Source organism: Podarcis erhardii (assembly GCF_964252035.2).
Source record: "Podarcis erhardii genome assembly, chromosome: 4".
Classification (NCBI taxonomy): Eukaryota; Metazoa; Chordata; class Lepidosauria; order Squamata; family Lacertidae; genus Podarcis; species Podarcis erhardii.
In genome coordinates, this window is record NC_138508.1 from 24,192,476 (window position 1) to 24,204,199 (window position 11,724).

The window sequence follows — 11,724 nt, forward strand, 5'->3', positions numbered from 1 at the left end:
GGTATGCTGTATGATATATATATTGTTTTGAAGTGGCTTATTGGTATATTTTGAATGACATCATACTGATTATATATTTACTAACAGTTATTAGCCAGCGTGTTGCGCTTGCATTTTTGTAATTGTCACATTTTGCAACACAGGGGTTTGTGTTTGTACAGAATGGAAGTTGGCAGGAGAGATGGCTTCAGGGACCAGGCTTGGCAGATCAACTCTGTGTTATGAAGATGTGACATGAAGGATGGCAACATTAACCCATTAACACATTAACCCAAGGGGATCCCTTGCAGGTCATCTATCTACAGCAGTCACCAGAGGAGAAATGACCACTGAGAGAAGAAACACCATGGTGCCCCTGTAGCAGCACAAATGGATGCCTTCATCTGCCCCAGCTGCAACAAAACATGTCTCTCCCATATTGGTTTTTCTAATGGTTTGACTTCACCCGCAATTGAGCACTCTTCCATTCTCTCTTGGGACAGATATGCCTCCCGTCTGAGTGGGTTGTCAACAATAGAAGGCTCAGGTGGAACCACTCTAATCTTGCTGAAGATCTTACCACCCCTCCAGAAAGACGTGAAGGTTGCGAAGTACGAGAGCCCCACAGGAAGAATTCAGGACTCAAGCTGGATTTTCAGTAAGGCTTTATTCAGTTACAGTCTTGCAGCATTGTATTTTTTTTAAATAAATTTTATTAACAGGCCAATCACATCACATTATTCAAATCACATTAGTTCCAAATTATACAGCCAAATTTTAATTTTTTTTTTGAGGGTACCCATACATCAAGCTCCGCACGAGTCCAAAATTCCGGATAACTCCAGGCATCACATATTTTACTGCTTTAATTAGACAGTTCTATCCAGTTCGATCCGGATAGTCCTTTATTACTTTCTTTCTCATCTTGTTGTTATCATATATTCCTTTCTTTGCGATCTCTGATGATTCTCACAAGCAGACTGAAAACTGGCGTCTCTGTGTGGGTTTTGTACTCTTCACAAACAGGGACAGCCTCTGTTCAACGCTTCCATAAACAAAGTTAACCTTCGGTCTGTCCTTTATTTTTTCTCAGGCTGGCCAAATAAATCAGACAAATCGGGGGCTCTGTCAAGTTCAAACTTGCATTCCAACACTCCTTCTCTTTTGAACGATCCTGATTCTCCTCCCCCCTGTCCTTCTTTCTCCAGCAAGCCTGTCTTGGTGAGACGCCATTTTTTAACTGCGTCATAAAATTTTTCCTCTTTCTCACCGTTCACCAGTCTTCTCTCCTGTTGTAATCCTTCCCCACACAGTTCTTAAAATCCTGCTTATGATTAATAAAAACGCGACGATCTTATTTCTTTCTGGGGTGAAGGGTTATTAATATCACATCGTGTAAAGAAAAAAAGGGTTTTTTCCTCCACCCCCCCTTCGTTCCAAACATACAGTCTCCTAGTGGTGATTCATCAGAAGATTTACTTATCCATCCGTCACTCCCGGTCACAGAGATCCATTAATCAGCAGCCTTATCTGTCGAGCTTTACTTGATGTATGTGCTTCAGCTTCCTTTCCAACCGTATGTTTCCAATTATAATTCCGAGCTGAAGCAACCAGCACGCGCTAATTGGAATCGGCGTCAGGAAGAGCTGACTTCACCGAGGGCTCGTGCCAAGTGTTTGGCACCCCCATCTCTCAGATCAGGGGGTGCATTGTGAACACCGCTGACAAGACAGGATCCCCCCACATCCTGGAGGGTAGGGAAGGCTGCATACTTCCCATAGCAGCCCCCTAATTACCTCGTATGGGTCAGAGAGATGTTATTGTCGGCCATCTTCCAACGCGCCACCTGGTGGCCCCCTCACAGTCTTGCAGCATTGTAAAACCGTCTTGTTACATTCAGCATACAGGTGGAATTACATTCTGGTGAGAAGCCTTCATCTCTTCACACCCCTACCAACTAAAGTCAACTATGCCTCTTTAGACTAGCTGGCAATGGATCAATTAGGCAACGCCCCATGTCTTGTGATGCTTAGTCATCCCATGCTGTTGAGTCAGCATTCCCAATGAGCACAGAGTGTTTAACTCCTTGATACCCACAACACTCCAACAGTGAAATGCACCACAGCTTCACAGCCAGGGTCAATTTCTGCCCTTGCTGCTGCAAGGCTCAAGGTACCAGACAATTTTATGGCACCCAGCTCACCTACGGTTGAGAGAAACTGTAGCAAACATTTCAAAATGCCCGGACTAACACTCCTAATGAGATAGCACAATGTTTATTTTAATTGGCTTCTCAATCAATTAAAAAGAGAGAAGGAGGGGAGGGCAAACCCCAAGATGGTTAATGAGCTAAGAACATTTAATGAGTCAATGGCCATGAGCATTCTGAAGTCTGTTACGAACACTCCCTCCCTTCTCAAAGTGTTCTTTAACTCCGAGGTTTTATGGTAATACATTTAATGTAATCATGGCGGGTGGCATCAGGGCCAGGAGGCAATTTTAGCAGGGGTTGTTTGAAGACATAGTCAGTGACCGACACTGCTTCCCTAAGCCTTACAAATGTCAACCGATAAGGCAGACATTACGAAACAGGAGCCCACAATTACGTCTTGATCACAAATGCGGAGTTAAAAAGGAAATGGTGAAAACATTTTGGAAAGAAGCAAAGGTGGGAAATCATTTTCACGCAGAGGACCACATTTCCCCACGAATAGCCTTCTGGGTGCTGCGTAGGTGGGGCCACAACCAAAGATGGTGGAAGTAGGGTGGGTGAATCTGTCAATTTCAGTTTCTCATTTTTCCAGTTTTAAGTTTGGTTCTCCCCATTTCACCCACCAGGAGCGATGCTCAACGCCTTCTACGCATCACATGGCAGGATTGAGTTTCCAACCAAGATGCGCTCTCCCCAGCTCCCATTCCCAGCTTGTTCACACTTCTGTCTCAGCGACATCTATGCTGGCTTAGTCATGTCCACAGAATCTTCCATAATTTGCTCCATGGGAAGCTAGCTTCATGCAGACCAAATCTGTGTTGCAAAGACATCTGCAAATGTGGCACAAAGGCTGGCAACATTAACCCCACCATGTGGGAATCCCTTGCAGACGACAGCAGTCCCTGGAGACAGACAGTCAGGTCATGTAGCCACAGCAGCGACCAGAGATGGAATGACCTCTGGAAGGAGTGCAGAAAGATGAAATGTCATGGTGAATCTGAAGCAGCACAACCGGACACTTTCATCTTCCCCAGCTGCAACAAAACATGTCTCTCCCCTATCGGTCTCTACAGCCACAGCAGGCGCTGTAACCTTCCAACAGTTTGACTTTACCACCAAAGGCACACACACTCCTCTGTTGCCTCCTGAGGCAGATGGATGCTACCAATCCCAACCAGTTGGGCATTGCCGGCCAGGGAAGAGATCATGGGAAGCGGAGACTTACATCCCTCCAGACAATCTCCCTACTCCCGCTTGCTTCACCAGCTGATCAGGAAATGGCTCAACAAAAAAACAACAACAGGAGACTGCTTCTTCAGGAAGCTTTTAATAACCTTCCTATAAGAATGGAAAGGAGGCATTAATGAAGGAAAAGATGGTATCAGAGGAAAAGAAAACTAATCACCAGAATTAATTGGTACTTTTTACTAATATTCCCCCGAGAAACATTTAAAATGTTCCCCTCACCCAGCTTTCAGCTTTAAATATATACCAGCTATATATTTAGCATTCTGGAGCCATCAGCATTTACAAATTTATTCATTGCTTGGAAAAATTTCAAGCTCCATTGAATGATTTACCAGAACTCTTCTGTATCAGAATTTTTTCAAAGAGAAAACAAATCTTGAGACTTTTAATTAAAAGGAGCTGAGATGAAATTAAAAGAGAAATCTCATTTGCTTTGCCTAGAACAACAAATGAAATGTGTAAAAGAGCCCTATTTCGCATGATCACAAAAGTCTACTTGCGTGGCAAAACAACAACAACAACAACAACACACCTTCAAAAACTCATCCCAGGCATTTCAGAAACAGCTGGGAAAATTTTTTAGACACAAAATTGAATTTCAGTGAGACTGCTCTAATTAAACTGAGGGTTTTGTTTTAACATTTCTGTATCTTCAAGCAATCACATAATTAGAAAAACTTATTCAAGAAAACGGATATACCTTCAGGTAAAAGAAATATGAATCGCACTGTGTTTCCAAGGAATTCATTTCCCACTTGTCCTTTGTTTCGTTTTGCCAATATTTCCCCCCCCCCAAAAAAAATCTAAAAATGCAGCTATTTTAATGGAAATACAAATGTTGCACTGTTTGATTGTGAACCAGGGCACATTTCTGAGCACTTTGAAGAAAAGACAAAAGTTCTGACTGAAACAAATGCATGAACAGTAGGTGTTGGGTGAGGGGAAGAGATGGGGAGGAGCAAAAGTGCAAAGTTTGCTAAGTGAAAAGATGGCTTGAGGGCACAGGATGCAGCCATCTTGCTGAAGCTAAGCAGGCATGGATCTGGTCAGGGCCTGGATGGGAGGCCATTCCAAAACTCTATGTATGCTGCCTTGAGTTCCAGAGTTTCACATGAAAGGGGGAGTGGCTCTTATGCCACTCTGAGAATTTGTATCTCTGTCAGGAATAGGTAAAGGTAAAGGTAAAGGGACCCCTGACTGTTAGGTACAGTCACAAATGACACTGGGGTTGCTGTGCTCATCTCACTATATTGGCCGAGGGAGCCGGCGTACAGCTTCCAGGTCATGTGGCCAGCATGACTAAGCCGCTTCTGGCGAACCAGAGCAGTGCACGGAAACGCAGTTTACCTTCCCGCCGGAGCGGTACCTATTTACCTACTTGCACTTTGACGTGCTTTTGAACTGCTAGGTTGGCAGGAGCAGGGACTGAGCAACGGGAGCTCATCCCATTGCGGGGATTCGAACCGCCGACCTTCTGATCAGCAAGCCCTAGGCTGGATATAATTAGGCAAAGAAGTCCAAGTATAAATTGTTTGCTTTCATACTCTCGGAGAATAGCAGGCCTGATGTTTCCATTGCTCAATGCACTGCACTGCCAGGAAAAGCAAGTACAGTGGTACCTCTGGTTACGAATTTAATTCATTCATTCATTCCGGAGGTCCATTCTTAACCTGAAACCATTCTTAACCTGAGGTGCCACTTTAGCTAATGGGGCCTCCTGCTGCAGGCATGCGATTTCTGTTCTCATCCTGAGGTAAAGTTCTTAACCCAAGGTACCCCTGTCACGCTGATGTGACCCAGATCCAAGGACATGAGCAATCGACTAGCAGAGTCCAAACAGAGGCTTAGCCTTGAGGAGCAACATCTAAGCCTAATTTATTGCAAATTACATCTGTCAGGGGTTCAGAAGGAGAGACACAGGAGGGGGAGCAAATGGAGAGTGAGGAGGAGGAGTACGAGGGGGGAGCAGGCAGTGACAGTGGAAAGAGTTATTCCACAAGCCTCTCCAGTGAATCGGAGGACTCACAGAAGAGAGCGCCGGTGGCCAGGGCGAGGGGGGTTCCAGGGGGGAAGCCCCAGGAGGAAGGGGCCAGCGGGGAGTCCCTGAGCAGCAGTTGGAAATCAGGACCAGCTTCCCCACCAGAGCGCAGTGGGGAGGGGGAGTCCCAGGAATCGGGACCAGTGCTCTCACCACCAGCGGGAGGAGAGGAGTCAGGTTGGGTCACACCCACATCAGGAAGCGGGGAAACGGTCAGGAGGAAGGTTACCGGCTGGGCGCGCGCGCCAAGTTCAAATGTACAGGCGAGCGGCACAGCAGGGAGCCCGGGTAGGGAGCCAGGTCCTAAAGCCCGCCGGAAGGAAGGGGAAGACCAAGGGGGGTCAGCGTCAGAAGAGTCCAGGAAGGAGGAGACCCCAGAGGGCAGAAAGACCCAGCGAAGGAAAGAACAGCGTAGGAGGTGGAGCCGGGCGAGGATCTTAAACTGGTGTGGGAGGAGCAGTGAGTCAGAGGGGACTTAGCCGGTCTAGCGTCGAGACGTGGGTCTGCGCGCCCAGAGCCTTGAAATGGAAACTAAACTTCAATAAAGACTTTGTATATTATATCCACCGGGCGTTGGTCCTCTGTGAGCTGGGATCTAGAGGCAGACCTGACAACATCAAACGTAACAGAACAAAGAAAAACATGGCTTCTCTCTGTGTCTTTCTTCCTCGGAGAGAGAACTGCAAAAGCAATAGCTATACAGAGCGGAAACAGCGTATCTCCCTTTCCGCTCACAAGACCCAATAATCAGTGCTGTAATGTAAACAGACATGTGACATGTAACAGCCCCACACATCTGCAGCATGGGAGGAATGGAATTCTCCACACTTCCGGGTTAGCGGAGTCTGTAACCCGAGGTATTTGTAACCTGAGGTGTTTGTAACCTGAGGTACCACTTTAACCCTGTCTCTCAAATACATCCAGCATACCACTATTATATATATATATTTACTCTGTTCCCCCAAATCAATATCTCATCCCCTTCATAATTCTCTGGATTTCCTTTTGTTTGGATGCATCTTTGCTGTATCCGGTGAAACTGTCAGCAAAATTTCTTTCATTATCCCTGATACATTGCTCTTGTGCACTAAAATTTCTCCCACCTGGCTCGCTGTGCAGGTATCATTTGCCCTGAATTCCCGTTTGATTGGCTTGAGCCAAAATTGCTATTTACATTAGAAGAAGACTTTGGGAAAAGGAAGAAGAAACATCCCAAACCGCCACATACCATAATAAGCTATTGCCTGAACAAGGAATCCCAGAGTCAGGAGAGCAAGCAGAGCAGCACTTTAAATTCTCAACTGTATTTCAGCAGTGAAATTGGATTGCGCAAACAGACAATACGACTACAAGCAGAACATTAGCTTGTGAACAAAATTTGGGTTTCGATTTAACAGTCAGATACTTGAAGGAGGGAAATTACTCCTTGTTAGTTCAAAGGATCCCCAAAGATTTTTATGTTACTGGGGAAAATATTTGATAAATACTTGGCTCCTGCAGCTAACGTTCCACTCCAAATTCTTATTTCCTAGGGGGATATGCCCTGTTGGTTTTGGTAGAACTCATTTTTAAGAAAGGGAATAGAACAGTCAGGAGGGAGGTCCTGGCGTTAGGATGTTTGTCCCCCCATTGCCACTAGGGACAGCCAGGGATGCGAAGGGACAGAGTTTAAGGCACTTCAGAATAATATTAGGATGCAGGTTTATACCTGAATGGGGATGTGGGTGGCGCTGTGGGTTAAACCACAGAGCCTAGGACTTGCAGATCAGAAGGTCAGCAGTTTGAATCCCTGTGATAGGGTGAGCTCCCGTTGCTCGGTCCCTACTCCTGCCAACCTAGCAGTTCGAAATCATGTCAAAGTGCAAGTAGATAAATAGGTACTGCTCCGGCAGGAAGGTAAACAACGTTTCCATGCACTGCTCTGGTTCGCCAGAAGCGGCTTAGTCAGGCTGCCCACATGACCTGGAAGCTGTACGCCTGCTCCCTCAGCCAATAAAGCGAGATGAGCGCCGCAACCCCAGAGTCAGCCATGACTGGACCTAATGGTCAGGGGTCCCTTTACCTTATACCTGAATGAGGCATTACATAGGGCACAAATGAACTTGAGATGGAGAGCATTACAGAGGCAGGGAGCCATCAGAGAAAAAACCTGTTCTTGCCACACCGTGGACCTCCCATGGAAAGGGCACACAAAGAAAGGCCTCAGATGACAATTGCAAGGGTCCGAGATGGTTCAGATGAGGAGATGCACAGAGGTACTGGGGCCCCAAGCTACATAAGGCTTTATAGGTCAAAACCAGCATGTTGAATTGGACCCGGAAACTAATTGGTAGCCACTGCAGCCAGGCCAGGACCAGTGGGATGTCCTCAGGTCTTCTTGCGCTGGTGAGCAACCTGGCCACCAAATTCTGCACCAGCTGCAGTTTCCAAACTATTTTCAAAGGCAGTCCCATGTATAATGCCTTGCAGTAATCTAACCTGGAGGTTACCAGAGCATAGACAACAGGAATTAGGCTATCTCTGTCCAGGAGAGGCGCCTCTTCCCTATCTGCATCTTTCTTTGAGGTTGGATGAGGATTGTGGCCAGAGAAGATGACACACAGAAGCCCCAAAGCAGCAAATGAAGGAAATGAAGCATAAAATCGCAGAATTGTAGAGTTGGAAGGGACCCTGTGGATCATCAAGTCCAACTCCCTGCAATGCAGGAATACACAACTATCGAATCTGCAACCTTGGTGTTATCAGCACCACACTCTAACCAACTGAGCTATACAACCGTTCCAGGTGCCACTTACAAGCGTAGATCTTTGCTGCTATATTTGCCCCAAAATGCTTCCTCACCTTCCTCTGAAATTCAAGATCAGCACATCTTGGGGTCTGCGGTGTACTTGAAGACCAGAATCCCAAGACACCACAGAGCTGTTGTCGTCTCCATGACAACAGCCAGCTAATTACTAGAGGGCGGCATGGCTGTGGGCACACCATTAGCTGAGATCAGAGGAACCACTTCTGCAAACAAAACTGTTTGCGATAATGTTGGTCAAAAGGGATGGTGGCGTACCAAACAGACAGCCGCAAAGCCTGTAGGAGCTCTGGAGGTAAGGGGTCCCTGGGGGTCTTTTCTTTTTCCTGCCTTCGCTTTACAGTGGGCTACAGCTAATGAGTCCCATCTGTTCTGGTGCAACATACTGTACTTTGAACCGGTGGGGGAAAGGACATCAGCAGGACCCTCGGAGATTTCAGAGTCAAAAGATTCTAATGAACAGATGAAAGTGATCTTGAAGAGATAAAAGACAACATGTCAAATGGTGATTAGTGGACTTGAACACTTTGATCGCTCAGTTCCAACACGTTGTTGTAATTAGAGCTTTTTCCAGGGGTGGGGGATCAGAGAAGGTGGCTTGTAGTTGGAATAGCTATTTAGTAGTAGCTCCTTAACTGGCAAAGCTGCAGGGGGGAAGGTAGCAGTAGATAAACTTAAGTGTCTCCAACTATGGTAGATAATTTATTTTTTTTACTTTTCATAGAGCAGTCACCTGCATCTCATTAGTGTCTATGGCTCCTACATCTCATCATGCTCGTGGTTGGAATCAGGGCCTGCCCAATACAAAATGGCCGCCTGAGGCAAAAGACACCCTCCCTGTTCCACGAACAGAAGCCAACAGAACTTGCAGTTAAATCTGGCTGCAAAACTAGTGGTGGTGTGGTGTCCTCCTGCCACACCTGAGATAGCAGGCCAGATTAAGGGGCCCAGGAAAGGCTTTGAAACAATATAGGAGAATAGCACCACCACCGTTATCTGCCGCCTGAGGTGTTTGTCTCAGTCTATTGGTAGGGCTGGCCCTGGATGGAATGCGAACTCTGCCTGGATAATGTAATGACCCAAGTCATTTAGGAGGAACAAATTTGTGGATATGGGGTATATCTGTGACAACTATTCATGACAGATATAGGGAACATCCAGATCAAAAGGTTTCATCCACTAAATACAAGTTGCTGTAGAGCAACAGGAGAGAGTTACTGCCCTCATGCCCTGCTTTGGGACTTCCCAGATGTTGGGAAACTGTGTACGTGCAGCTACTCATACAGAGTCAATTAAGGTTTGGCAGACAGCCAGAAGGCAATCTGAAGGAGTTAGTCTGCCTGGTGATAACAGAGGCATGGAGACAGCTCCCTGATTGGTCAAGCTCTCTCAAGGGAGTGATAATTAATGGCCTACTAACTGGAATGTGTTAGTTCAGTATTTCAGTGTTCAGTGGTTCAGTGTGTCAGTGAGTGTAGGAGTTGTGAGTCGTGTCAGAGAGAGCTAGCAAAAGATCCGTGTTCTGTTCCTGTAAATAGTCTACTGTATATAATAAACACCTAACTACAAGTTCCTGCTTCATCTATCCTGTCTGCAGCCAAGTCGCCAATTGCTTCCGTGGATTCTGCGTTTACTCTGCTAGGCCTGGCTAAGGCCCTGCAACTAGTCAGAAAGTTGCAAAACACCAAATAGGTTTTACCCATCTGCCCAGCCATGGTTTGAAACAGCATGCTGGACTAGAGCTGCCTTTGTTCTTCTTATCTCTGTTCTGGAGCTCCTCCTAACACTTTGGTTTGGTCAACACTGCCATGGAAAGGAGCCACAGTGTGCCTTGCCTAGGACTTCTCATGCTACCCGGGCAGCATGGGAAAATATTTTACAGCAGCAGCTCCCATACTATCCAAGTAATGTGGGAAGCGAAATGGAATTCCACCCCAACCTCTAACAAAGCCGTTCTAAAACAGTGGGGGGTTTTTTGGAAGGAGCAATGTAAATTACGTCAGCCACATTTCCTTAACACATGTATACTGCAGTATGTGAAAATAACAAGGAGAAGCATTTCCTACACCATTGCAGTAATATACACTTTAGGGTTGAGTCAGTAATAAATCAATAAGTTAAGGCACAAAGGCTGCCTAGTGAAGATAATGTGCTGAATGGAGCATTTTAAGAAAAGAAAAGTCTTTCCCATTTTATATAGCCTACAAATTTGTCAGCATTTGGATGATTAGGACACTAAATATAGCACTGAGGATCTATATAGTGTTATAAACATCAGCTGCTGTGTGTTGCCAAACTCATTCCATATTAGAGTGCTGATTTGAGTGGGACAAAACTGGGTTAAAGTCAAGTAACAAAGCAACCTTATATATGTCTAATCAGAAATATTCCCCACTGAGTGCAACAGGATGTATTCCGGAGTAGCACTGTATCTCAGGTGACCTTCAGTTTAGCCTGTGATTGGTGTTTGTATTACTAGAATGAACATGATGGTATTGAGTCATAATTTCACATTATTATTATTATTAATTTCAAATAGTATACCACACTATATCCAAAGATCCCAGGGCAGAGTACAACATAAAGAATATAATTTAGAGAGCATAAGTAATAATAAAAACATAACACATAGCATAATAATACACAGCATAATAAAATAATCATAATAACAGTTCTCCACTATATTTAACAGGCCATAGATTACTTAACGGCTGAAGGCCTGAGGAAAGAGGAATGCTTTTACCTGGCACCTGAAGATGTGTAATGATTGTGCTAGGCGAGCCTCTCTAGGGAGAGCATTTCAGAGTTAGGGAGCCACCACAGAAAAGGCCTGTTCTCATGTTGTCACCCTCCAGACCTCTCAGGGAGAATGTAGAGAAGGGCCTCAGATGACAAGCGCAGGGTCCACACAGTCGAAAACAGAAGATCCAGAGTGGGACATTGGGCTGGTGACATATTGGGGCAGCCCCATGGTTATCATGGCAGCCATGAAGTTCTGGGATGCCCTAGAACCAATCACCTTGGTATGGAAGTTGAAGTCTCCCAGAACCAGCTTCTGAGAGCTCTCAACACCACGATCAATACCAGGTCTGCTAGCTCAGACAGGGAGACTGCTGGGTAGCGAGGCAGACAGTAAACCAGAATCCCTAATCTGTCCCGATTACCCAATGGCAGGAACAAACTCTCTAGATCCCCATTCAGCTGGACAGAAAGGCTGGAGAGAGAAAAATAATCTCTACACACCACAGCAACCTCCCCTGTCCAGCCCTCAAGTCTGCCCCGATGCTGTGTCGAGTACCTAGCTGGCCACCTTAAGACCCACACAGTTTCTTGCTTGAAAGTGCCATGCTAGATACAGTACAATCTGTGTCTATTACAATACACTGTCTATTTAATAATGTAGACAAGCTGGTGAATTTACTGTGTGAAGTGGCCAAAAACCTG

General features: G+C 45.7%; 1 long non-coding RNA gene across 2 annotated transcripts; it reads right to left on the minus strand.

Moving 5' to 3' along the window:
* Positions 1–1,882: 1,882 nt before the first annotated feature.
* Positions 1,883–11,179, minus strand: LOC309341360. Of its 2 annotated transcripts, XR_014156264.1 has the most exons (4): positions 11,024–11,179; positions 10,676–10,755; positions 8,672–8,754; positions 1,883–3,529 (listed from the first exon to the last, which is right to left on the minus strand). It is a non-coding gene; the product is annotated as an uncharacterized lncRNA (long non-coding RNA). The 2 variants fall into 2 exon arrangements; XR_014156263.1 differs by lacking the exon at positions 10,676–10,755.
* Between the last annotated feature and the right edge of the window lie 545 nt (positions 11,180–11,724).